The 25436-nt window shown below is 39.0% G+C and overlaps 1 protein-coding gene across 10 annotated transcripts in view; it reads left to right on the top strand.

Annotated features, from left to right (window-relative positions):
• Positions 1–2397: 2397 nt before the first annotated feature.
• The window catches only part of LOC137342698 (protein 4.1-like), a 108137-nt gene continuing 85098 nt past the window's right edge, over positions 2398–25436 (top strand). For 4 of the 10 annotated variants that reach the window (XM_068006814.1, XM_068006811.1, XM_068006810.1 and 1 more), the window contains exon 1: positions 2400–2502. The gene's annotated coding sequence lies outside the window, so the exon portion shown is untranslated. Of the gene's footprint in view, positions 2503–25436 lie in introns of all 10 variants that reach the window. The other 6 variants (XM_068006815.1, XM_068006808.1, XM_068006812.1 and 3 more) reach the window with 5 other exon arrangements.

The following is a 25436-nucleotide window of genomic DNA, read 5'->3' as shown; positions in this document are numbered from 1 at the left end:
AATGTGTGTATTAGGCAGTTGAATAACTGGTGGTGATTCTGGTTCAGGGGTAAAGTATTGAGCAGTTTAGATTCTTGTGGATCAACATGAACCTCATTTAATTTGACTGCTGTGTAAATCAAATATATTGTACAAATAATTTAGGCCTTTATATAGACAACAATGATTAATGTCCTCAGTCTTGAAAATTAAATGTTTATGTTGGCACAGCTATAATAGTATGGAGTTGTTTTTAGGTTTATTAATAAACTGTCATCTTATTTTTCCTGTTGGTAATGATCAATAGCTGTTCTAAACTATTTTTAACAATCAAATTTTTCACCATTAGCCTAATTCATGAACAGCACATTTTATTTGCAATGCAGAACAAACTATTTAGATTACATCTTGTAAAACCACCCTGCTCTGGGAACCCCCTGAGAAACTGAATATTTGAATACTTACACTTATAGTTTCACTTGAATGCAAGGTTCAAATGTTTAGCGCCAAAATTTTAACTTGAAGTTTTTAGAAACTATTAATTCCAATGTGACAGAATTTAAACTTCAAAGCCAGTGCAAGTAAAAAACAAAATCATTAAACAATAGCATAGCTGAAAAATAATTAATAGTAGAATTATGACAGCAGTGGCATCTTTCATCCTTACAGGAATGTCGGTTTCATATGTTTGAACCCTACCAGCTGGATTTTTAAACGTCAATAGCCTGTATATAATGGGACTAATATTGTAGAAATCTTAGCAAAATTAGGTTAATGTACAAAATGTAAGATTGTTTTTCTCTGCCTCGTTTGTCTTTCTAACTTTCTTCCCTCCTCTCCTGAAGACACTGTCTCATACAAGAGTACTGCTTCAAGTGTGTAGGTAGCCTCTGGTAGCTCGTGCAACCCTTTATAGTGACTGTTAGTAAACTATTTGACTGTGAGGGGCATCACAGCTGAACCAGAACCTATTCTCACTTGACATGTACACATGTTCTTTCCTGGATTGTAATTGGGACTGGCCGCTCTGGCTAATTTTTTTTCCATCCCTGCCCCTGGACTCAAGGGTGCTAAGAACAATTGTCGCATCCTTATGGCTAGCCTGTCTGAGATCAGCTGACTGCACAAACCAGGGAGCAACAGAAGATTTAAACAGTGGTGTTACTGCAGTATCAAATATATAATAATCAAAATGTGATGACACTTTCTCCAGACTTTATAATAATTCTGTTATTGTGAATAGAATCTTCGCATCAGTTGTAAAGAATTGGGGATTCATTTTATCACCATCTTTGTACTGCTCTGATCCTCATTGCTATGGTAACTGCTTGGTCTTCTAAAAGCAGATGCTATGTTTGCTTTTTTCTCTCCGGCCCTTGCTGCAGTACAACACAGCTGTTCAATTTTTGCTTTATTGTCCTGCTGTCTCCTGCCCCTCCCTGCCCACCCCCCTCATCTGTAGGTTTTACTGGTCAACACCATAATACTCAAACTAATATTTTAAAAAAACAATTGGTTTATTTGGCTGAGAACCACTGCAAAGCCCTGGATATACTTGTATTTTAATCAGTCACAAATTTTCATTGTTCTGCATGGCACTGATGTAAAACCAAGGTTGCACACAATATCCAATTCCAACATCTCGTACAGACATATTCTAATGTCAATAATGAAATAACCTCATCTATACAAGTCCTTTGCAATTATATTGAGGGGTTCTGCTCCACTATGTACAAGATTGAGGTGCACTGCCTTGTTTATTGCTGCCTATGTATATTTGATTTTAAAATGTGTGTTTGTGGAGAGTGGTTGAAGATATTGATGTGATTACCCCTCTAGTTGATGTAGCTTACTGACACTCATTGGCCAACCTCAAGCATGAAGAATCGGCATTTTTGTGAGGTACCAGAGGCTTGCAGTTGGTCATATCGTATTCCAGCGGTTGTTGTCTTCAGGACAGGAGGGGTAAGGGAAGGAAATAGGAGAAAAATATTAGAGGAAAAATAGTAAACAGTATTGCAGTAACCATCAAATGTCTTTAATAAAAAAATGTTGAATTTATTAATGTAAGACAGTAGGATGTTATAAAGACCGAACAAAAGATGTAATCGAAACATTAAGATAAATGTTTTTGAGACAATCCTGGTTAGCATAGTGGAACCCGAGCAGTGACACCTGGTGTGGGAGGTGCTGGAATATTTTTGTGCTACGTTTCGGAGCTGTTGACATGCTCTCATCCAAGCTGCTCAGGGTTGTGCTGTTTGCTGTTGCTTTGGCATGCTCCACTGTGTTCTGTCTTTTACTCAGTGATTGGATACAAGGTGAGCTAGGTTAATGTGATTGGTGCGTTTGAGTCGCTAGCTCCTTGTTTTACATACCCTGACCCACCCACAACAGAAACTGATACTTGCCATGAGTTTGGAGCTTACGTATAATATGCACATTGTATGAGTGAAACGTGATTTTTAGGATCCTTGGATGCTTTTCTTCTTATTTTGAAATAGTTGCTTTCTGCAAATCAAGGTGAGCTGCTCTGAGTTTTGCTTTGCATTTGGAGTATTTTTTTCCTATTAATTCTGGTACTTTGTTGTGATGTTTTTTAAACAGACGCCATTTTGCATTGAGGTATTAATTGTGTAGCATTAGCCTTCAATGAAGCATCCTTTGAACAGGTTCTCCTGAGTATAAACCATTTACTAGATAGAATATTTTTTGTTTGGAACAAATGTTATTTGTGTGTTGGAGTGTTTTCTGTTACAGAAATATTCCTATCTTAATCCTTCCATGTTCTGGTGATTTACCTTTATTGCTGTAAACTTCTGCCTGGTTTCTGTAAATTCAGTATTTAAACATTCATGCTCATAAAACTTGTCATTGTTAAATGCAGTAAGCCACCTTACTGTAGTTCTTGCTGTTCCAGTGCTTCTGTTATCTTTTAGTCGGGCTGTGGAGCAGCTTGTTTGTTTTTAACAATTGCTGTATCCTTGCACAAAGAATGAACTTTAGCCGTTGATACTGGGCAGGGCAAGAAACTCTTCCTATTTATGTGAACTTTAAAAAAAAATTCTTTGTCTATTGTTTGGGAACGTGACGTTTCAGGACTAGTTGTAGATAGGCTGGTCGGTGTGATCAGCACGGGGGTCTCCTTTGTCTCGTTTCCTTTTGTGTTTGCAGGCTCTTGCTGCCTGGAGAGGGAAAGGGGGGTGGGGTGGCGTGGCTTAATTCTTAGGTGTTTTGTTGCCTTTGAACTGCCGATTTAACTACATCTTTCTCGTGGGATTTGTACTATTTTGGATTCCTGATGTCAGACTTCTGTACTTGGAGGGTCTGTAGGTGGTGTACTGTTATAATTTAAAGCTCATGATGTAAATTGTCTTAACATTGATTTCAAAGAGCAGTTGCATTGCGGTGATGCCCACCAATAGTTGGAAGTACACATTCCATTTTAATTTTTAGTTTCATGAACATTACTGTATCTAAGAACTGCATGAGGTATTGAATCAATTTCACAGCCATATTATGAAGTTTTTTGACTTTTGGGATTTCCATTGATTGCAACATACACATTGTGCTCCCCACTGCACCATAACCTTTTTCTTAAGCCATCTCCAATATTTTAATGTGTGCTTGTTTTACTGTTTAAAATACTCCCAATTGCTGCTTAAAAATCTCTAATATATTTTAGCATATGGCAACTTTACATATTATCAGCCTGTAATGCACTATATTTTAATGTGTTTGTTGTATAGTGAGCAAAGTATATGCCCCATGGGCAATGTGTGGAAACATAGGAGGCACTCAAGATTTGGTTTTCCTCTCCCTACACCATTTGAACTCCAGTGTTTAATGTAATGTTGTCACTGAGCTTATTTAAGGAGAAGTCACACTTAAGCCAGCATGTTTCAATATTGTGCTGTTACACTTCTTGTGTAATTCTCTTAATTCATCACCACCTTAAATTGCTCTCACTATAAATGCCAATACAGTAGTCAGTCGATAATTGGGACAATCAGTACGTCACCCTAGTGTACACAGCTCAAAGTAGAAAAATTCCTTACTTTTTACTAAAATCCTAGTGGCAGTACTGATTAACATATTCAGTTTACAGAGCAATAAAGATACAAAAAGAACTGATATGTAATGGAGTTGATATACTATGGTTGTCTGTGTGTTTAAAGCAGAATCATTGTTATACTAACTATTCACAATATGACATAGATTGTCCCAATTAACTACTTGTACAGAAAACGCTTGTTACAATGTTGTCAAAAACACTTGATTTGAAAATGTATATGCAGCCATATTAGGTCCATTTTTCTACTAGTGTGCAAGTCTGTGGTAATTTTTGTATTGGTACTGTAGTATAATACGGGCAAAGCTTTTAACTTTGAAATACAATTTTGAAACTAACAGATGTAAGTCAAAGTTCTGAATGCAAATGCCGTTCCATTTTTTAAAACACAATAAGATTGTTATACTTGTAGAAACATAAGTTAATCAGTCAATACAGATCTCTAAAGACAGCTTGTGCTTGGCCAATCTTATAGAATTCTTTTGAAGAATTAACAGGGAAAGAAAGCAGTGGATATGTTTTATATGGATTTTCAGAAAGCATTTGATAAAGTATCATACAAAACATGACAAAGATAATGGCACATTGGATTAGGGGCAATGTGGGCAAATTATTAGAGAGATAATTGGAGATTAAAATGTAAAAGGAAGTTTCTTGGACTGGAAAGATGTGGTGAGTGGTGTTCCGCAAGTGTCTGTATTGAGGCTGCTCTTATGTACTATATAGGAAAATGATCTGGACAGGAATTAAGGGGAAAATATCACATTTGCTGATGACACCAAATTGGGGTATGGCAATTGTGATGAAGATTGTGAAAGACTGGAGGAGGACATAGATAGGCTAGCAGGATGGTCAGATAGGTGGCAGAAGGAGTTCAATGTGTGAAAAATGTGAAGTACTAGAGAAAGGAAATAAATGGAGTAGAGGAGCAGATTGTTTTGCAGAAACACAGATAATTAAAGGTGCCAGCATAAGTAGATAATGCAGTTCTAAAAAAAATAGAATCCTTTGTTTTGTGTCTTGTGGCATAACGTACAAAAGCAAGGAGGTAATTTATCCAAGACCTTAGCCTGCAGTTGGAGTATTGTTTACAGTTTTGGGCACCCCATTATGGGAAAGGTATAAAAGCAATGGAAAAGACACGCTGTAGATTCACAAAGATGTTATCAAAGATAAGAGGTTGCAGTTGTGGAGAGAAGTTGAGCTTTTTTTCATAAGAGCTGAGGGGTAACATGATGGAGGTCTTCATGATTATAAAGGGTTATGATGAAGTAAGTATTGAAAGATTATTTCCCCTGTTTGTTGAGATGGCATTGAGGACACAAATTTAAGATAATCACAAAGATTTAAACCAGGGGAAGAAATCTTTAGACAGGCTATTTAGAATGTGGAATTCTCTGTTGTTGAATCAGGATTTTTTTTTCTTTTACAAGTAATTTAATTCCCTTTTAAAAGAGATATTAAAAGGTGTAAGAAGCAAGCAAGAGAGTGGAATTAAACTACGTGGCTCATCGAGAAAAACACTGCAGACTTGATGGACCAAATGGACTGTTTCTATTGTGTAATGTTCAGTGATTCTGTGTTACAATATATTTACCGTACTAGATTGTTACATATATTTAACTTGGTTTAATTTTCCATGTGTCTATTCAGAAGAACATCGAAAGTGATACAGCTAAACTAAGATCATCAGTACACTGTGACATAATTTCCTGAATGACAGAAAATCAACTTCTGGTCTGAGGAGATATCTTGTACACAAAATAAATTAACTTGTGGGACTTTTCTTTTTACTTAGACTCTTGAAGTTTTACTCAATTGCAAAATTATATGTATAACTGCAATCAAAATTATTTCCACGGTTTGGTTATTAAAATCTGCGGTGTAATTCTAACCATGCATAGTGATTTGTTTACAAATGCTACTGAGGCATTGCAAAGTAGAAATGCCTTTGAATCGGGTTTCTTGTATATATAAAATTTTCCAGTAAATTTCACTTTTTTTAAAATGGAGAGGTCTAGTGCCTTTCAGTATCTCGTAAGACTTCAGATGGGAATTAGGTGCTCAGTTACTGTAGTAGTAATAATGATAAATTAACTCACAAAAGGCTGTTTTTCTAAGTTAAATAGTTTGGCCACTCCCCCCCCCCCCCCCCCCCCCGCCTTCTGTTACCATTCACTGGCTGAGTGTGTAGACAAACTTTTACCAGGCCTCTGGTAATGCCAGTATTTATACTTGCTGTTTAGATGAGTGCAAGACTACCCTGGAGTGATTTTCCACTTGAAATTCTCTCCCTCTATCACCACCCAAGCTCCTAGCCTTTGGCATTTGTGTTCCCCTGATATCCTGGCAAGATTAGCAACAGGATTTATATGAGCAACAGACTTGTATGAATGTCAGTGCAGTATAGTACACAAATTTGGCCAACAAAGGTTGTTTTTTAAAAGAATTAACTAATTTTGTGATGGATTGAATATGAAGAAGTTGCACTTTAAAGTCAGTTTATTCAGTATATTTAAACCTCAAAGTACTAGTATAAAATCTCATTGACTGGCTCTGAATTTTGTATGGATATGAGAAGAGTATGGTGCAGTGTGAACAGCTGCCTCTTATGCTACAGGAAATGTTTTGATTTCTGTGTCTACAGGTAACAAAGGATGCCACTGTGGTGACTTGATATTGCAGTCGTGTCCATTCCTCTGCATGCATTTCTTGAAAGGTGACAGTGACAGTGATTAATGGTTATAAACATTCCAAAGCAGGGCTAGCAACAGTGAACTACAGGTTGCTAGTTTGCAAGTGACCCTTAAGTACCCTTTGCTAGACAGGGAATTAGTTTTACAGAGGTATTAGTAAATTGTCCAAATACCTATGCACTGATGGAGTCTAACTGCATCTCCTGTCAGTTTATGGTTGTAAGTACACTTGGCATAAGGTAAACTATAAATTTAGTCATTCAGCAATCTGCTGAGATTCTCTGTCCTGACATGTGAATGGTATTTTATCCTGCCACTAGTGAATTAGTATGTGCTGTGGGTCTACAACCTTCTGGTAGAATTTAGTTAACAACTGAAGGTTTGGACTGTACTTCTGTTTGTGTAGGGCAATTAGCGAGTGTTCCTGCTTCCTGTTTTGCAGTTTAGTAAGAAAGAAAGGATCTCAAAACTACACCATCAGAACAAAATTGTACTAAGGGTGCATTTACATTACAACTGTAAAGTCTGCACAATGCAATTTCTCGTCACACTAGTGCTGCATTTATAGTTTAACTGCAGCCTGAGTCTGGATTTGAGGCCTGATCTGATACTCAAATGAAGTAGTCCACTTCACTTCACCTTGGAGTCAGTTTGGGCCTTCACACGCAATTTACATTCCAGGCTTAGTGCCAGTGGTTTTGACTTTGCACCAGTGCTACACCTGTGGATTGTGAATGCACTGTAATACATTTAGGTGATATGAAATTAGTCGTGACTATAAGAAGAAAACTAAAATTTGGCTGCCATTAGCTGGCGGTAATTTTGAAAACTTCTTATTGCTCATCCAAATACTATTGGATGCAGTTACTGTGTGTAAATGTTTGTTTGTGTGTATACGCATGCTCTCCAACATGAGGGATAGTAATACTGTACTACAAAATAAAACACCATCCCATTTTGAGAAGAATCCCCAAATACACAAATGTGACATTTCCACTTCCAATGTGAGTCATCCTTGTGGTCTTTCTGAGTAAGATTTGCAATTGGTAAAGAATTAGGACATTTTTGTGCTTTGGGTCCATCCAGTAGGAACTGGGTTGAGAAGGGCCGTTTTTCCCCATCAACCTGGGATGGATTCAACCCCAGATCCGAAAGTTGTTTCCATACCTCAGCATTCCCTCCACTGGTCCCAAACCCTACCAACATCCTTCTATTGCTTCCATGACCTAAGACACCACTTCTAGTGCTCTAAGCGCTGATACCTCTTCCAATGCTTGCCAGTCACCAGGACACCTCCACCAAACCCTGGGCTGCCCCCTCCATTCTCCCCAGAATTTCTACACCACAACATCTCCAATCCAGCCAGACTGTTGCCCCATGCTATAACATCCTGGGGGTCACCATTGATCAGAAACTTAACTGGACCAGCCATATAAATACGGTGGTTACGAGAGCAGGTCAGAGGCTGGGTATTCTGCGGCGAGAACCTCACCTCCTGACTCCCCAAAGCCTTTCCACCATCTACAAGGCACAAGTCAGGAGTGTGATGGAATACTCTCCACTTGCTTGGATGAGTGCAGCTCCAACAACACTCAAGAAGCTCGACACCATCCAAGATAAAGCAGCCCGCTTGATTGGCACCCCATCCACCACCCTAAACATTCACTCCCTTCACCACCGGCGCACTGTGGCTGCAGTGTGTACCATCCACAGGATGCACTGCAGCAACTCGCCAAGGCTTCTTCGACAGCACCTCCCAAACCCGCGACCTCTACCACCTAGAAGGACAAGAGCAGCAGGCACATGGGAACAACACCACCTGCACGTTCCCCTCCAAGTCACACACCATCCCGACTTGGAAATATATTGCCGTTCCTTCATCGTCGCTGGGTCAAAATCCTGGAACTCCCCTCCTAACAGCACTGTGGGAGAACCGTCACCATACGGATTGCAGCGGTTCAAGAAGGCGGCTCACCACCACCTTCTCAAGGGCAATTAGGGATGAGCAATAAATGCCGGCCTCGCCAGCGGTGCCCACATCCCATGAACGAATAAATAAAAAAATAACAGCCCAGGACCCCCTTGGGACACTAGCACATCTACAGTTCTGACCTATCCAAGGATCCTCCTCAGTGCTCTGGACCTCAGTACCCTTCCCAATACTGCCATCTCTTGGGACCCTCTGCCCCAGTGTTGAGTTGTCCCAGTACCTCCCTATATTTCTCTGGAACCAACCCTTGCACTGCTGCCAAACCCTGGAGGTCCCACACTACCAGGAATTGCTCAGCAAACTAAACCTCACATTCCAATCTTGAGCCCCTATTTCCCCCCCCCCCCCCAATGCTATCAAATCCCTGCTCACCCTGCTGCTTTCAGACCCTGACACATTCCCCAGTATTTATACTGTATAATGCATCCCCACCCCCAGGTAATATCTCGCTGGTAGTCCCCCCCGCTGCTAAAGGATTTTGCTGTTACTCCCCAGCCCCCCACCTCCCACCAACACCACCACCACCACGGCTAGACCCCAATAACCCCCCCCCAAGTAAACCAAATCTTACATTTCAAACCCCAGTGCTATTAAATAGCATCTTCTTGCTCCACAGTACTACTATATGTTAGAATCACCCACCCCCCCCCACAAATGTTATTAGCAACCCCCATCACTGCTAATAAACTCACAACCTGTCCCTCACCACCACACTTAAATCCCACATACCTACCTCCAGTCTACATGTTGCCTACCATGTTTGTACTAGTCCTGGATTTTTTTTAAAAGGCAAGAGATAAAAATTAAATATATAAGTAAACAAATATATAATGATCATCAAGACTAAACAGCTTTCCTGTTTTAAACAAATCTGACAGCATGATGGAATACTGATTTAAAAATCCCAGAATACCATGTAATAAAAAAAAATGCCTTCTTAAATCACCATAAATCAAGATCATGATAATCCATTGTGCATTACATGGCATAGCATCTATATGGTTATATAACAGCTTATTCTTTGACTTCCTGTGAGAAACTTTATATGAAATTTATTCAAATTGAGATATGAAAACCAGGCTAACGTGGTATTGATGCCATATATAAGGCAATGCTTGTTGACAGTCATAACTACCATCCAATTAATCTCCAGTGTCATTAAGATCAAACAGATGTGCTGAAATCTACTTGATCTACCAGCAGCAGATTATTTCTGCAGCATTGTTTTGATTGATCCGCAACAGCTCAGTAAGACCTCTTTCTCCCTCCTCCCAAGTAGAAGATATTTATAGCCTTTGTTACTGTTTGAGCAGCTGTTATTGCGCTTGTGTAGGACAATAAATTTGCCAGCCCTTTGCTTTAGTCATTTTTCCAATAAACATGGGCTGGCCTTTCTAGAAACCCAATTTTGTGAGGTTAGCATGTTTTCCACCTAAAAACAAGCACAATAAATATCCTAAATAATTTCAAAACTGAGCACATTTTTGATGCACCAGGTTTTAACCTGCTATTGACGGTTCCGGGGTGTTACTAGTTAGTGGCCAAGCCATTTTCCCCGGGTTTCTGCAGCTCTTCCCCCGAAATTATGACGAATGATCAGGAATGCCCCCACGGAAATTCACCCCAAAGTATCTTGTATTGAATAGTAATATGCAATGCTTTACAATCATAAGAATGCAATATCCAAACCATAATTTGAATGTTGTTTAAGGCCTGTTGAAACGTATCCCTCAAAGTTTGGCATTTTTAAAAATTTGTTCATGGGATGTGGGCATCGCTGGCAAGGCCAGCATTTATTGCCCATCCCTAATTGCCCTCGAGAAGGTGGTGGTGAGCCGCTTTCTTGAACCACTGCAGTCCGTGTGGTGTTAGGTAGGGAGTTCTAGGATTTTGACCCTGCGATGATGAAGGAAAGGTGATATATTTCCAAGTTGGGATGGTGTGTAACTTGGAGGGGAACGTGCAGGCGGTGTTGTTCCCATGTTGTTTCCATTTGTAAGTAAAGCAAAAAGAATAAAGTGCTTGTTCGTACTTAAAACAGTTTCAGTTGCTGAACTGAACATTAATGGTTGTTTTAGTTTAAAAATGCCTGTAGTTCCTACGCAAGTTGTAGGATAATAGTTGTAGATCTTTTTGGATCACCTGGGTAGTATCACCATCACCTCTTATAGATCCTGCTAGGTGTCTCTAGAACTAGAGTTGTACAGCATTTATAACTATTTAAATCATTACAACACCGATAATATTATGACTTAAATTAAATTTATTTTAGTATAATTATAGTAGTGGTGTCTCCTCCAGTTTGAGGGGACAATTGCACAGTTGCCTTTCTGTTAGTGACTTTGGGACAACCCAGCTTCACTCCTATTGGTTTATTTCAAATAAGCAAAGGAAAAAAGTGACAGTCTCTAAAATGGAACCAATCCATACCATCAATATTTCAGGCCTAAGTATCCTGCTTGGCTGGCAAAATTCCCATAATCTCTGTTGATCTAAGTGAAAGTGTTGCAAATAAATTATAGTTGGTGGTCAGCCTTTTCTAATGTTTGTAGGTGTGCTGTGTTTTTATTTAAGAATAACCTGGAGTATACAAATGTCATTAAGGAGACATTCCCTCTTCTCCTGTGGGAAGTACCTTAAGAGTGAGGGCTGTTCATATCTTGAATGGGATGCTGTGTCTTCCATTTTATGATGTGGAGATGCCGGTGATGGACTGGGGTTGACAATTGTAAACAATTTTACAACACCAAGTTATAGTCCAGCAATTTTATTTTAAATTCACAAGCTTTCGGAGATTTTCTCCTTCCTCAGGCAAATGTTTCAAGATCTCCTTGAAGCCTACGCATTTATACATATTGAACAATAATACATGGTGTTTACAGACTGCCCCTGCAACTGCCCGTTGCCAAGGCAATCACCGTGTTCAGACAGAGAGGTGTTACCTGCAGAACCTCCGAATACACATTCAACAAAAAAACAAACAGGGAAAAAAAAACAGAGAAAAAAAAACACAGAGAGAGGCAGAAACATCCGGAAGGCAGAGAGAGCCAGCAAATGACCCATTATATTAAAAACAGATAACATTTGTTCGCTGGTGGGGTAACGTGTAGCGTGACATGAACCCAAGATCCCGGTTGAGGCCGTCCTCATTTTATAGCAGAGTAGTTGAAATGCCACATTGGTACGTATGTGTTTTATCTCCTTTTAGTTTTACTGGAGTGGGAGTTTTCAGACTTTTCTGTCAGGGACTCCCTGAAAATATGAGCACACACTCGGGACCTCTGTCCTAAATTCCAAAATTCAGTGTCAGCTGCTCCAAGGAAAACAGTACTGTCATTGCAGAATTTCAAAAAATTATTTTGTTATTACACAACAACAAACATTATGTGCTAATATGTCAGTAAGTACAAAAAGTACAGAAATCTGTTAAGCGATGAGCAGAAATCTGAATACCTCAGTCCAGTGGTCCAGTGCTCTGGTCAGACCATACTTTGAATACCGCATCCAGTTCTGGTTGCTGATGTAAAAGGGAGACATTCAGATGCTGAAGAGAGTGCAGAGAAGAGCTACAAAGCTGATGCCCATTTTGATGTCTGAGGTATGAGGAATGATTGGAAAAGCTTGAGCTCATCAGCTTGAAAAGGCGATGTCTGAGCAGTGATCTTAAGGAGACATGCATGAAAATTAAGGGCATGCAAAAGGTAAATCCAGAATATTCTTTAAACTAAATAACAAGAGTAGGATTGGAGGCACAGGTTTAAACCAGTAAGTGGCAAATTTAGGACTGCTATCAGGAATTCTTCACATGAAGCGTGATCAGCACATGGAATAGACTCCCAGATAGAGTAGTGGAGGTGAAAACTCTGGAATCACTTAGAAAACAATTGGATGCTACACTGGGGAGACTGTTGGGTCCTGGATTGATGCATTAAGACTGAATGAAAACTATCATCCTAAAATGAATAGCTTTAATTGGTGCACGTTATTTAAGACTTAATTTTGTATGGAAATATTCATACTTCTGTCATTTACTAGATGCAATAGAAATATCGTTCTAGGAATCTGATTGGTGTAGTGGGGTGAGACATTGTTTTTGTGGCCTCTGGAACCTGAACTTAGGTTCAATCCAGATTGGTGGCATGAATATCTCGTCTCTCTGGCACCTGTAAGCTGGGCCAGCTCAAGACATCTCTGAATCCTGTGGTTGCAGAGTCCCCTGACTTGAGGTCCTGCTGCGCAAATCTTAACGCAGGTCTGATTTTATCTTTTCAACCTTGTTAAGTTGTTAGCTGCACTTTGATCAATTGTTCAGGGCCTATGGATCTTTACACAGCATGCTGATCAACTGTTAAGAGCCCCAGGCTGCAGAGGAGCATGTATTTTACACAGTTTGGGAGTGTGGAGTTGGCAAAGATTGTTAGAGGAAAAGGCCGCAGTTGGAGATCGCTGAGGAAAGTGACACAATTGTAAAGTCTATAGATTACTGGAGTATCTAAGAAAACACTCGGAGCAGTTATAGAGTAACAGCGAAAAGGGGTAGTAACAGAGAGAGAGAGGTGCAGCAACGGAGAGTAACAGAAACAAAGGAGAGGTGCTGAAAGTTCCTCTTTGCTAGAGGAAACACAGCTTTATACTCTCTACTTTTCTGTTAAAATTTGCAAAAGCAGAACTTAGCCCCAGGGGAGAGTGACAGACAGAAAAACCTAGAGAATGGGAAATAGTAACGAGCACAATGAAAAAGTAGTTATTTCTATTGATCTCATCAAAAAAAAACAGAATTGAGGCAGTGTCCCAACCAGACCGTTGTCAGGTCAATGATTGAGTTAAGTTGTCCTTGTCTGAATATAATTATGATGTGGAGATGCCGGTGATGGACTGGGGTTGACAATTGTAAACAATTTTACAGCACCAAGTTATAGTCCAACAATTTTATTTGAAATTCACAAGCTTTCGGAGGCTTCCTCCTTCCTCAGCTGAAGCCAATTGAAGTATTTCTACTGTTTGGACCAGGTAACTCAGCAGAGACTGGGGATCAAACCTGGGATCTTCCTCATCTGTTTTGCTCAGCTGCTTACTGCCTTAACCAGCTGAGCCATCTGGAGAACTACCTACATTAGCCTCCCATGGAATAATGGCAATAAGATACAAGACAAAAAGAGCAAACTGAATATTTTCCCAGGAGTGTTTTGTTGCTGGAGAATGGGGAAGAGATCAGTTTCTGCAAAGAAGATAAAATACTTAAAAAGAGCTTCACTGAGGATCAAGAGGTTTCGTAAGAGACAATACATGTTTTACCCCTAGAATTTCTGGCTTATGAGATGTGCTCCTTTGCCAAGAATGTGAATGGATTTTCTGACACTTATTGCTATATCTACAAAATAATAGTTCTAATATAACCACATGGAGCGGGGGTGGGAGGGAGAACTGAGCCAGATGGCATTGAGACATCATATTCAAGAAGAATTGTTGATGCAGTTTAATTGCTGCTTATCAGCTGCTAACCCTATCCAAATGAGGAAGGGATGTTCAGTTACACTGCCTTTTTCAATCCCTTCCCCCATCCCCCACAACTGACACTAAAACCAAACTGTGACAGTTTGACATGTCAGTAATTTTCTGTCACATGAAGCAGTTGATTCAACTGGAAGATAACCTAATATATGCAATGCCTTAACATATGCAATATCAGATTCCAGTTACAAGCTAGAGATAGGCTCTTCAGAATTCTACCTACCTAACTGAGCTGGAGAGGAAGAATGTTGTTCATGACTTGAGTAAGGTAGGTATCTGTTTGTGTTCATAAAGTGGTGACTTCTACAGTTTGCCTTTTAACTAAGTGCAGATTTTATGGTGAGAAATTAGTGGTCATCATTTGAGATGTAGAACTGTATCTGAGTGTCACATTATTGATCTAATTGGTTCATTTGCATGATCTCAAGATTAACATGTATCTTGATGGCTGTTGTCATTAGTCCTGGAGTTGAAGTAGACTTTGTTTTTGTTGCCCCCACTGGATCTGAAATATTTCTCCATGCCAATAAAATTCCTCTGCCTGGGAGAGAAAGCAGATTTGATGTACTACCAAAACTTATAATCTATAAATTAATGTTCTGGGAGAATTTCAATTGGGATTTCTCCAGATTGGGTCTTGCTGAACAGTTCGAGGTGTTGTGTTGAACCTTTACCCTTCAACGTAATCATCTGGGTAAGATGAATGCATCGATGTTTGAGATGCAACAGAGTAGGTATTACATTTTTATTGTTAGAACAAAATGTTATTGCAGGATGTCATGTGTGGTCATATTTGGGATCTTAGACTTTCAATAGCTCTCCCTCAAGCTTATGTAAAAATAGGCATCTTTTAGGTATTATCCATCTCCTGAGTATACTGACAATTTTTTTTTAATATACATTCATGGGATGTGGGTGTTGCTGGCGAGGCCGGCATTTATTGCCCATCCCTAATTGCCCCTGAGAAGGTGGTGGTGAGCCGCCTTCTTGAACCACTGCAGTCCATGTGGTGAAGGTTCTCCCACAGTGCCGTTAGGTAGGGAGTTCCAGGATTTTGACCCAGCGATGATGAAGGAACGGCGATATATTTCCAAGTCGGGATGGTGTGTAACTTGGAGGGGCGCATGGAGGTGGTGGTGTTCCCATGTGCCTGCTGCCCTTGTCCTTGTAGGCGGTAGAGGTCGCAGATTTGGGAGGTGCTGTTGAAGAAGCCTTGGTGAGTTGTTGCAGTGCATCCTGTAGATGGTACACATTGCAGCCATGGTGCACCAGTGGTGAAGGGAGTGAATGTTTAGGGTGGTGGATGGGGTGCCAATCAAGCAATGCTACTATAATTGATGTTTTTCTTTTGAAGAGAGTTTCAAATTTTGAGATCTATACATTAATCTGAGGGCCAGTTTATTTGGGAATCACAAAATAGTGGAAATGAAATACACTGCTCTTCTGACTTCCTGAAACACACATCTGTAGTTTAGGAGTACAGTAACACATAGATTAAGCACAAGGGAGCAAATCACTTAATAGATTGAATGAAATCAGAGTTGAAGGAAAGAGTAAAATGTTTTGATTGTTATGCAAATAGCTGAAACATTAAATGTATTTGAAAATTGTAATTTTTTAGTTGCCCTGTAAATGTGTATTGGACATCTATTTTTGGATTATCTGCAACATAGGTGTTAACAGTGAAGAATAGAGCAGTTAGACTTTATGGTGCTGAAAAAATTTGTCCATTCTGTTACAAATCGGTGTTGACATCAATGAAGATAAACCATTGACACATTGACAAATCTACACCAACGTAAATGTAACCAACTTCCCTGCTGAAATGCATATTAAAAATACTTTTGCCTGAAGGATACAACATTTGTTGAATTAATTTTTGCTATAATTGTGATGAAGCATTCACCTAGTCCCAGAATTATTGCACATCAATGTTTCTTCATTATGCATTGCTCATGATGAGGGCCACTGATTTAGTGACCCAGTGAGCCCAATTCAATTTTTACTGCTGTTCTAAAGATTTTATGATTCCATCTAGTTATGCTGGGTCCATTGGATTATAGTGACTAAATAAGTTGAATTCCATTTTTATTATTTTGTAATTTGTTACTTGTCAATGGGATGTGGGTGACACTGGCAAGGCCCTGAGAAGATAGTGAGGTGCCTTCTCATTAAACTGATATTATCCTTGTGACAGAGCTCCCCTGTTGGTGTTGGGTAGAATATTCCAAGATTCAATGATGAAGGGATTTATGGGGTTTATGGGATTATTACCAGGGTTTTTGAAATTGTGATTCCACCTGTTATAGATGACAAATTGTAACTTTGGCAGCAGTGCTATAAAGTAAATGAGGTAGATGAACATTTCTGGAGTTGCCGAAAGCCATGGAGCCTGCGGACAATGGCAAATATAAACCTCAGTGCTGGTAGCTTGATCCACCCGTACAGGGAAGGAATGCAGTTTTAAAATTGCTAGCCTTTTCATATTTTCCTCAGCAATCGGCAAATATCTGGCAGTCAAACACAAAGTTATGATTCGTGACATCCAAACAACTATCCAAACAACAATGCACACACAATCTTGTGCATACAAAATTGTTGACTGTTGCTGCCACTCCTGTGGAGTCTACCCTGCAATGTAAGTGGGCAGATTCTGCACACCAGGAGCCCCAAACTAATACAGAACCATTTCTACCTCAAGCAACAGTCTCACCAAGAAATTTACAGATCTTAACTATTAGTGTGCCCCTTTTTATATTACAGAAACATTTCCTCAGATATAGTATCTCAGGCGTTGGTCGACAATTAGAATTACAGTAGCTGGTACATATTCTGTACTGGTAAGATCTGTCGGTCCTTTGTGTTTTTGAAAATAAAGTGCAGTTTTGATGAGATGGTTTTCGTGTAACGAGCGGGTTAATTTCTGTTTAAAGATGAGCAGTGTAACTTGCTCTTGAACATTAGGTCATAGGAAGTATGTTGTAAAAGGAGGTGTTATGATTTCCTAACTAATCAACTTGTGACTGTTGTGGTACAGTTGTCAGCTTAGGGAAGGATATCCTCCTCTTCGAAACATTAATATCATGATTTCTAATCTTTGCAGTTAAAGAGTAGGAAGGCCCAACGTAGAAAACCGACTATAGTATGTTGATGGTTCTTCGTAAAAGAAATCTTTGCAATGGGACTCTGCAACAAATTTTAAAAATGAACCGCTGTAAAGAGCAGGAAGGAGAATTATTCAGAACTTTATGGTCTTGAGTTGATTGGTATTTTCAGTGTTTCATTTGGAAGCTATATAAACTGACCTGACTGATCTGGGAAGATATCACTGAAGAATTTTATCATATTATCCTATATTTGGTGTTGGAAATCTTCAAAACTGTCATTTATTCAGAAAGGAGTAAAATTGTCCTCAAGATCACTGTTTATACTGAGCAAGAAAGGGTTTTTTAATGGTTGTACTGAGTATTTCATCACATTCCTTTTAAAAAAAAACGACATTTAACGGTTGTTTTTTTAAGGAAATCAAAAGCTCAATGTCCACATTGAAATGATCGCATGAAAATGTATCATCCTTGACAGGGGCCCTGTCAAATCAGTATGCTCTCCATCAGCACCCAGATGAGTAAATTTGTCTGCAGCTCTGAAAGGGTTAAAGCATTGCAATGACAGCACATACAGTTGACCCCACATGTACAAGATAATCCACTACAAAGACCGTCAACTATTTTGTAATAGTGCCCACGTACAGTGAAATCTTACTGACCCTGTTGTCACTGGTGAACTTTGAAACTTAGCTCCTGGGTTGCTGCATCCCTCACTCTGTGTTGCGATTTAAAATGCTTTTCAACTTTGCATCGCTAAATTTGCTTACAAGTCACTTTGCCTTTTTAAAAAAAATAACGGTTCTGATTTCCATTCTAAATATGAATTGCAAAAGTTTAATTCCCAGTCTCCCACTTCCTGATTGTGTTTGTGCAGCAACAGCAGCACATGGAATGGTCGGCATGTGTAAAAATCACATTTTCCGCTCTTTGTTGTTTTGGGGTGGGATGACAGGGAAGAGGAGTGAAAAAAGCCACTTGGCTTTAAACTTCCTATCTTCATTGAGGGAAGACAAATAGCATGTAGATTGCTACTATGATTACAAAGTTTAGTTATGGCAAATTTTTTTGAAAACAAAATAAAAAATGCACAGTGCACAACAGGTGGAACTGGTAAGGGACCCAACTTTCAAATGCCTAAAGACCTGCTGTGCATTTCCAACTTTGCATTTTTTTTCCTTTTAACCTACTTTTACAATTTTTTTATGTAAAGATATGGGGGAATCTGATTTGGCAATAGGATGCATATCCACTGTACCAGCACTGCTTTATTATCTGCATGCCCATTATCATGTAAACATCTGCTTTATCTTATGGTATTCTTGTGAACAAGCTCTCGATCTTCATCATTATAAGCAGAAAGAACTTGCCTTTCACATCATCAAGACATCCTAAAGCACTTAACTCAGTTTGTTCGGATTCACTGCAGCTGTAGTTGTATGAACTGCGGCTATGTATTGCGCTCTCAAAAGAGCAATTCAGCAGTTTTAATTTGTGAACTGTATATGACAGGTTTCTCACCATTTGTGTGACTTATAATGTTCTAGATCCTACGTTTTGAATTTTTACATTTTACATTTGCATGCACTTCCTGTCAACTTTTTCCATTATAAGTTCCAATATCCACATTTATAATGGAAATTGCCTATGTAAATTTGTCACACTGTAATTACACTCTCCTGCCAGTAGAAGTGGTGCAGCATCAGCCCTGATGAGAGCATGTAATGATGGCATGACAAGTTTACATTGGCAGTTTCCATTTGGACATAGTATAAAAATAAAGACAGAATGTATGACTTTAAAATTGGCACGAATTACTGCTGCTTGCCCTGATCCAATTATCCCCAACCTCTAATCCCATTTCACCTGATTGTAATCAAGTCTAGACTCCCCATGTGTGACACCATGGAGATTGACAAGTGTGTAATATAAAAATACTAAATTTATACCAGTGCAAAGCTTCCATTTATAAATGCGACTAATAGCTGTGTCATTCCTGTACTTTTTCGTTACTTTTAAAGTTATTTCAATAACCTTCACTGTCAGCAGCATTTTAAAATTTCAGTAAACAGCTAGAAAATGGTGATTGTCACAGTTAACAGCTCAAGCTCAGTCGTGGTGTTAGGCTGATTTTAGTGTAAGGATGCTGATTCACTACAGGAGGGCAAATGCACTTAGGTCCATATAATTTCAATATACTTGTGTGCTGCTGTTAATTCGTTGGCTGTAATTGCTGCCACCACTAGCATCACCCGTGACAGATGTGTTGTATAGCTCAAAACTGTTCTCCAGGTGCAATCAATGCTTGAAATGATGTGGAGATGCCGGTGATGGACTGGGGTTGACAATTGTAAACAATTTTACAACACCAAGTTATAGTCCAACGATTTTATTTGAAATCTACAAGCTTTCGGAGGCTTCCTCCTTCCTCAGGTAAATGTCAGGGTTCCTGACATTTACCTGAGGAAGGAGGAAGCCTCCGAAAGCTTGTAGATTTCAAATAAAATCGTTGGACTATAACTTGGTGTTGTAAAATTGTTTACAATGCTTGAAATGACAATCTACAGTTGTGCTGCTGGGTGTTTTTCAAAGTTCAAGTAAACATAGTTATGAAAGTTTCGCATGTTACCATTAAGCTTTACTGAAATTTTAATGACTGTGTAGAGGCTCTTATGGCTTGGTAGTGGTTTCATTGATTAGAGCATTTCTGCAAATTCTATATGTGCAATTTGGTTCTGGCTACTATTTAATTTCTATAATGTCAAATTTTAAATGTGTTGTCATTCTTTCCCTGTGGAATTGGTTGGTGCGCAATGTTAAGCAATTTTTTTAGTTCGTTCTGAATTTTAAATAGTCAATCTTGTTGAAGTGGCATTTAATCTCATGCTTCATAAGATGCAAATAGAGCATATTCAAATGAAATTATCAGTGCTGCAGCATGCAGCAATACAGCTCTGTTGTATTTATTGACAGTTTACTGTGAATCCACAATTGGTGCACAACGTACTAATTGAAAATGGAGATTGGTGATTGTGTTGTTTGCTTTTCAATCTGACCTTTTGAAATGTAAATTGAGGATTATAATGTATTAGTAAGTGTTGAGCTAAGTATCCATAAACTTTCTACATACTGTATGGTGTATGTACAAGCCCCATGATATACAAAACAATGGACACAAAGAAAAACAAAAACAAGAAACAAGCAATTGCATAAGAGTGGTTACGATGTCTAGGTCATGAGTTTTATAACTCATCATAGGACAGGACCCCCATTTGTACAGTCGTGCTGTTGTAGTTTGGGTGTTAGAGCCATTGCTGAATGTCTTGAGGTATATTTAATAGGGCTCTGTTTCCATAGATGTATGAATGTAGCTCTGCATAAAGATCTTGGAGCATGCGACTACATATGTATAAGCATTTTAATGAAGTTTTAGGTAGAAGTGATGCTGCAGTGTTAAATTGTTCTTTTTTAAAAAAAGCAGGTGGTCTTTTGTGTTTTCCTGGAGCTGTGTGCAAGCCATTGGGTGCCAACTGTCCATGAAAAGGCTGCATTCTTTTTTCTCCCTTTTGAGAAGAAGTATTTTGGTCTTAGTGTCGTGGTTTTGAAATTGTTCTTGAGGATTGTTTTCACCTTTGAATACTCCAGCAAAGGAGTGATGTGAAGTGTCTCAAGTGAATTGAGTGCTGGCAATGTTTTGATTTCCAGTTGGTTATAATCTCATGACCCAGAATTGTTCATTGATAACAGTTTCATATGGTGGTGCACATTGGAGGAATTGGTAAACTCTCTAAAATTTGAAAATATGCTGTAAGAATTGCATTGAGTTCCAAAGCGTGGATTGCATCAACACTACTACAAAGAACAGAGCTGCGTGCTTTATCTCAAGATCTGAATGTTTGAGATTGTCAGGATCTGGACCAGTATCCCTGCCATTAAATTAAAAAATATATCCAATTTCTGTTCAGGATTTGTATTAACATTGTGAAACTTTTAAGGCTACCTGTTCATTGTACTTACATTTATTTCTGTACTAGAAATTTCATGTCATCAATGGGTTGTACAGTTGTCTTGAGTTTTGATGCATGAATTCATGCTCATGGCTAGCAAGTACTGTACTGGTTACATAATGGTTTTTGGATTAAGTGGATTGGCCTCAAATGAGTAGACTGGACCGGATTGTAGTGCAATCTAGAGAGATTATGTCTGGTTTGTTTAATCCTCTGAGAACTGCAATAGTAATTTTTTTTGTTTCAAGTTTTCTTTCCTCTTCTGTCCTCAAGCCAAGAGCTTCTGCTAGGGCACAGTTTGATAGACTTTGACCAATCCTTGGTACCTTACCCATGTGGCCATTTTTCTTGTGTAAGCCCAGACAATGTGTGTTGGTAGGCTATTTGGTCATGAGGATCATCACAACTAAACCCAAATCTGTCTTCAACATTCACACGTGCACAGAGAAATCACCTAAATATTAATAAAGAGTAGGAAAATTGACTCCCTAGCCAGGGGTGCTGAGGCCAATTGTAGCATCCTTACCACTGTCCTGGCTAAGATCAACGAACACAACACGGACCAGGAATTGAATGGAGACTTTCTGATCTATATGGCCCAGTTGTGCACTATCTTTACTAATTAAGCCACCTGAGAGCATGCAGTGGTGTTTGTCAATATCCTAACTATCCTGTGCTATGTATTCTTTTTGGCTGGGGAAGGTTAGTTATTTTTCTCCTCAAGTTCATATACTTTTATTAGTCTATATTATGCAATAGTGACCTGCTCTTAGTTTGCTAACATTGTTAGAAATCTTGTAAGATAATTCAGGCTCTTGACATTTTCCTTCCTTCCTCCCTCCCACCAAAAGAAAAATTCCTCACTGGAAAATCACCTGGGAGTGGAATTTCCTGTGCGTTTGTACCCAGAGATATGTGATTAGGGCGTAAAGCAAATACTTGACATAAAAGATCTAGGAAACTCGAGTGCAAGTGTGTTCCAGACATAATTACACTACACCCAAATTTCCTCGCTCTTTTATGCTCGTTTATCGATCCCTGCTCCCGAATGCATCTAGGCTCATTATAATGTTTCGTCCCCCAGGCTAAAGAACCGTACATGTGAATTTCCTGCAATTATGCTGGTTCAAACGGGTGTAAAATTAAGCCCAGAATTTTAGGCGCGATCGGAAAGGTCATTTTCCTTGTGTTTCATTGATTGATTTATTTATTTATTGATCCTTATTGGAGATCTGCATTGAATTTCTGTTTCTTTGAATGTATTTTTATGGCATCAATAAGAGCTACATTAAAAATTGAAATGCTTTCATGATTCCATGTTCTTAAATATGCTGTGCCTAATGTGCATGAAAAGTAGTTAGATGGATTGAGACTTTAATTTTCATACTTTAAAGAAGGAACATATGGTGAGAGTTCAGCACTTTCCTCAGGCTCTGATTATTTATGCCCATGTTTACATTCTGTAAATCTCTTTACTAATGAGATTGACAGGAAATTTAGGTGTAAATAGACATCAGCAAGATGGGTACAGGAATGGGCATAATTTTGAATCTAACTTCCTGATTATGCCCCCACAGGAAATTCTACCACTTGGTTTCCATTCTCTCTCTGTGTCTCTGATAGTGTGCCTACAATTGAAAATCCTACAGTGTCAGGGATAATAGGCACAAGCCCTTATCATTCCACTGTATATTCGTCCTCCAACTTGCTGCTGCACCATGTTTCTAATTCCACTTTATAATCTTAAAAAATGTGCAAAATATATTACTGCATCAGACACAAATAACCAAATCCATTTTCAGGGGATTTTCGTGGTAGAATTGTAGAACCATGTAGAATATAATTGCAAAAGATAGAGCTATGATGCCTTTTTAAATTTGTAGTATTCAAGCAGTAGCATCTGTGAAGAACCTATGTACCAATGGTGGCTAATGTTATTGCTATACTGTTCTTCAGTTGTCTGTGGTAATCCCAACAAATGTAAAGTTAATTGTTATGGCCATGGGTGTGCATTCCATCCCAGCCATTGATTTTTTTTCAGACACACCACTGTAGAATGAAAATTTCTCATTTCTCACGGCAGATTCCAACAGCTTTAAGAAAAAGAAATAAATACTTTGTTACAGACCTATTAGCATTTCCAACTGATTATTCATAGGTTCAGCTGAAGGTCAGCAGCATAGTGATGCTTTAAATTGACTGCCCTCATGGCCAGTGACAGAAGTGAAAGGGAAACTATTATGATTGGATGCTCTTAATAACTGCCGTGTTTTTTTTAAGCCCCTAAGAGGACAGTGCAGTCAGTTGTACTGTTTCGCTAAGCCTCTGGCTGTACTTGGCTAGTTAAAGGAACATTTTCAATCTTTCAGTTTGTCTTGAAGTCAGAAAGACTTTCAAGAGGGGTTTTTAAAACTCTCCTGTGGACCACTTGGAGAAGTTTGTGCTACTGTGGATGCAATATCTGCTACAATGTAAATGTTTGCAATGTGTTTTTTTTATGGGGTGATGCCATTTATTAATGTATTTTTCCCAATCATCATTTGTAGGTTATGCTGTCACAATGCAAATGCCATTTGAGGAGTGTTCATAAATTGAAGCCCGCTTAGCAACATTAGAAACAAACTGGTTTTGTTGCTTCCCAGCCATAATACTATAAAAGCAATATACAGTAGTTAATTTGTCAGCTCTGCTTTTAAAGTTGACTGAGTAGCATGCATTTCTGGTGGGATTTTAATACTGGGCCAATTCTGAATTTTTGTTAATTTTCTAATGTTTGTCTGTTGCAATGTTTCAGGATAGAGAGCAGCTCACAGGTTTAGGATCGAGTGTAGCCCATTGGGACAAACCTCCCTAAATGTCAATACTACTCTGTACACCACTCTGAAGGCTCAGCCAGTTAAGACAGTGAAAAACTGAACCATTACAGCCAAGGCTGGTTGCAGTTTGATTCTTTATCTGTGCTGAGTTAGCTGCAGTAGTGGTGCCATAGTTAGTTTCTATGCTGCTGGTTGGGATGGAAAAATCGACCAGGGTTCCCACTCCTGATCACTGTCCAGCATTTCCTGGTGCAAGTGTGTGGATGCCAGGTAAGGACAGAATTGTCTTAAGCTGTGATGCTCTCCGCAGTCCAATAGTCCTCTGACACTTTTTAATTTCAAAATATACTTTATTTCATTGAACTGTGTGTATCTTTAAATTCTATGTAAATATCACAGTTCCAAACCAGCACAATTCAAACACATACATTACACGAAGCGATCACAATATTACAATTCAAGCACAGTATTTCTTACGACTCGCGGCACTTGTGTAAAACAGGAACAGGAGTAGGCCATTCAGCCCCTCCAGCCTGTTCCGCCATTCAGTTAGATAATAGCTGATCTGTATTTTAACTCCATTTACCCGCCTTGGTTCCATATCCCTTAATACCCATGCCTAACAAAAATCTATCAATCTCAGTTTTGAAATTTTCAATTGACCCTTTTTATTCTTATTTGTATTGGTTTGATACAACTATGTGGCTTGCTAGGCCATTTCAGAGGGCAGTTAAGAGTCAACCACATTGGTGTGGGATTGGAGTCATGTATAGGCCAGACCTGGTTTCCTTCCCTAAAGGACCTTACTGTGCGATAGTAAAACAAACCGGGTAGGTGGTTTGTGTCAATTAAAAGGCATTAGTGAGCCAGTAGGGTTTTTACGACAATCCAACAACTTCATGGTCACTTTTTATTGATACCAGCTCTTTGTTCCAGGATTTTTTTTTAAACTGAACTCAAATTCTCCGGTTCTCTGGATTATTAGTCCAGGCCTCTCGTTTACTAGCCCAGTAACATAAACACTATGTTACCATACCCTGGCCTCTCCTTGGCACTGCTGCACCACAGGATAGATGAGATCAGAAGTTCAGAGTAGGGATTTAAACTTCCATCACCTTGTGTGAATGTTGCCCATTTTTAAAACTTATATCCAGTTAAATTCTTGGGATGGATATTCTGTTTTGGATCCTATATTTGCTGACTGTGGCTCAATGTACAGGTATTGGTTGCTTTTGTTCTTGTTGATCTATCTACACTGAAA

Source organism: Heptranchias perlo, chromosome 26 (genome assembly GCF_035084215.1).
Source record: "Heptranchias perlo isolate sHepPer1 chromosome 26, sHepPer1.hap1, whole genome shotgun sequence".
Lineage (NCBI taxonomy): Eukaryota > Metazoa > Chordata > Chondrichthyes > Hexanchiformes > Hexanchidae > Heptranchias > Heptranchias perlo.
This window is presented reverse-complemented; position numbering and strand designations above follow the sequence as displayed.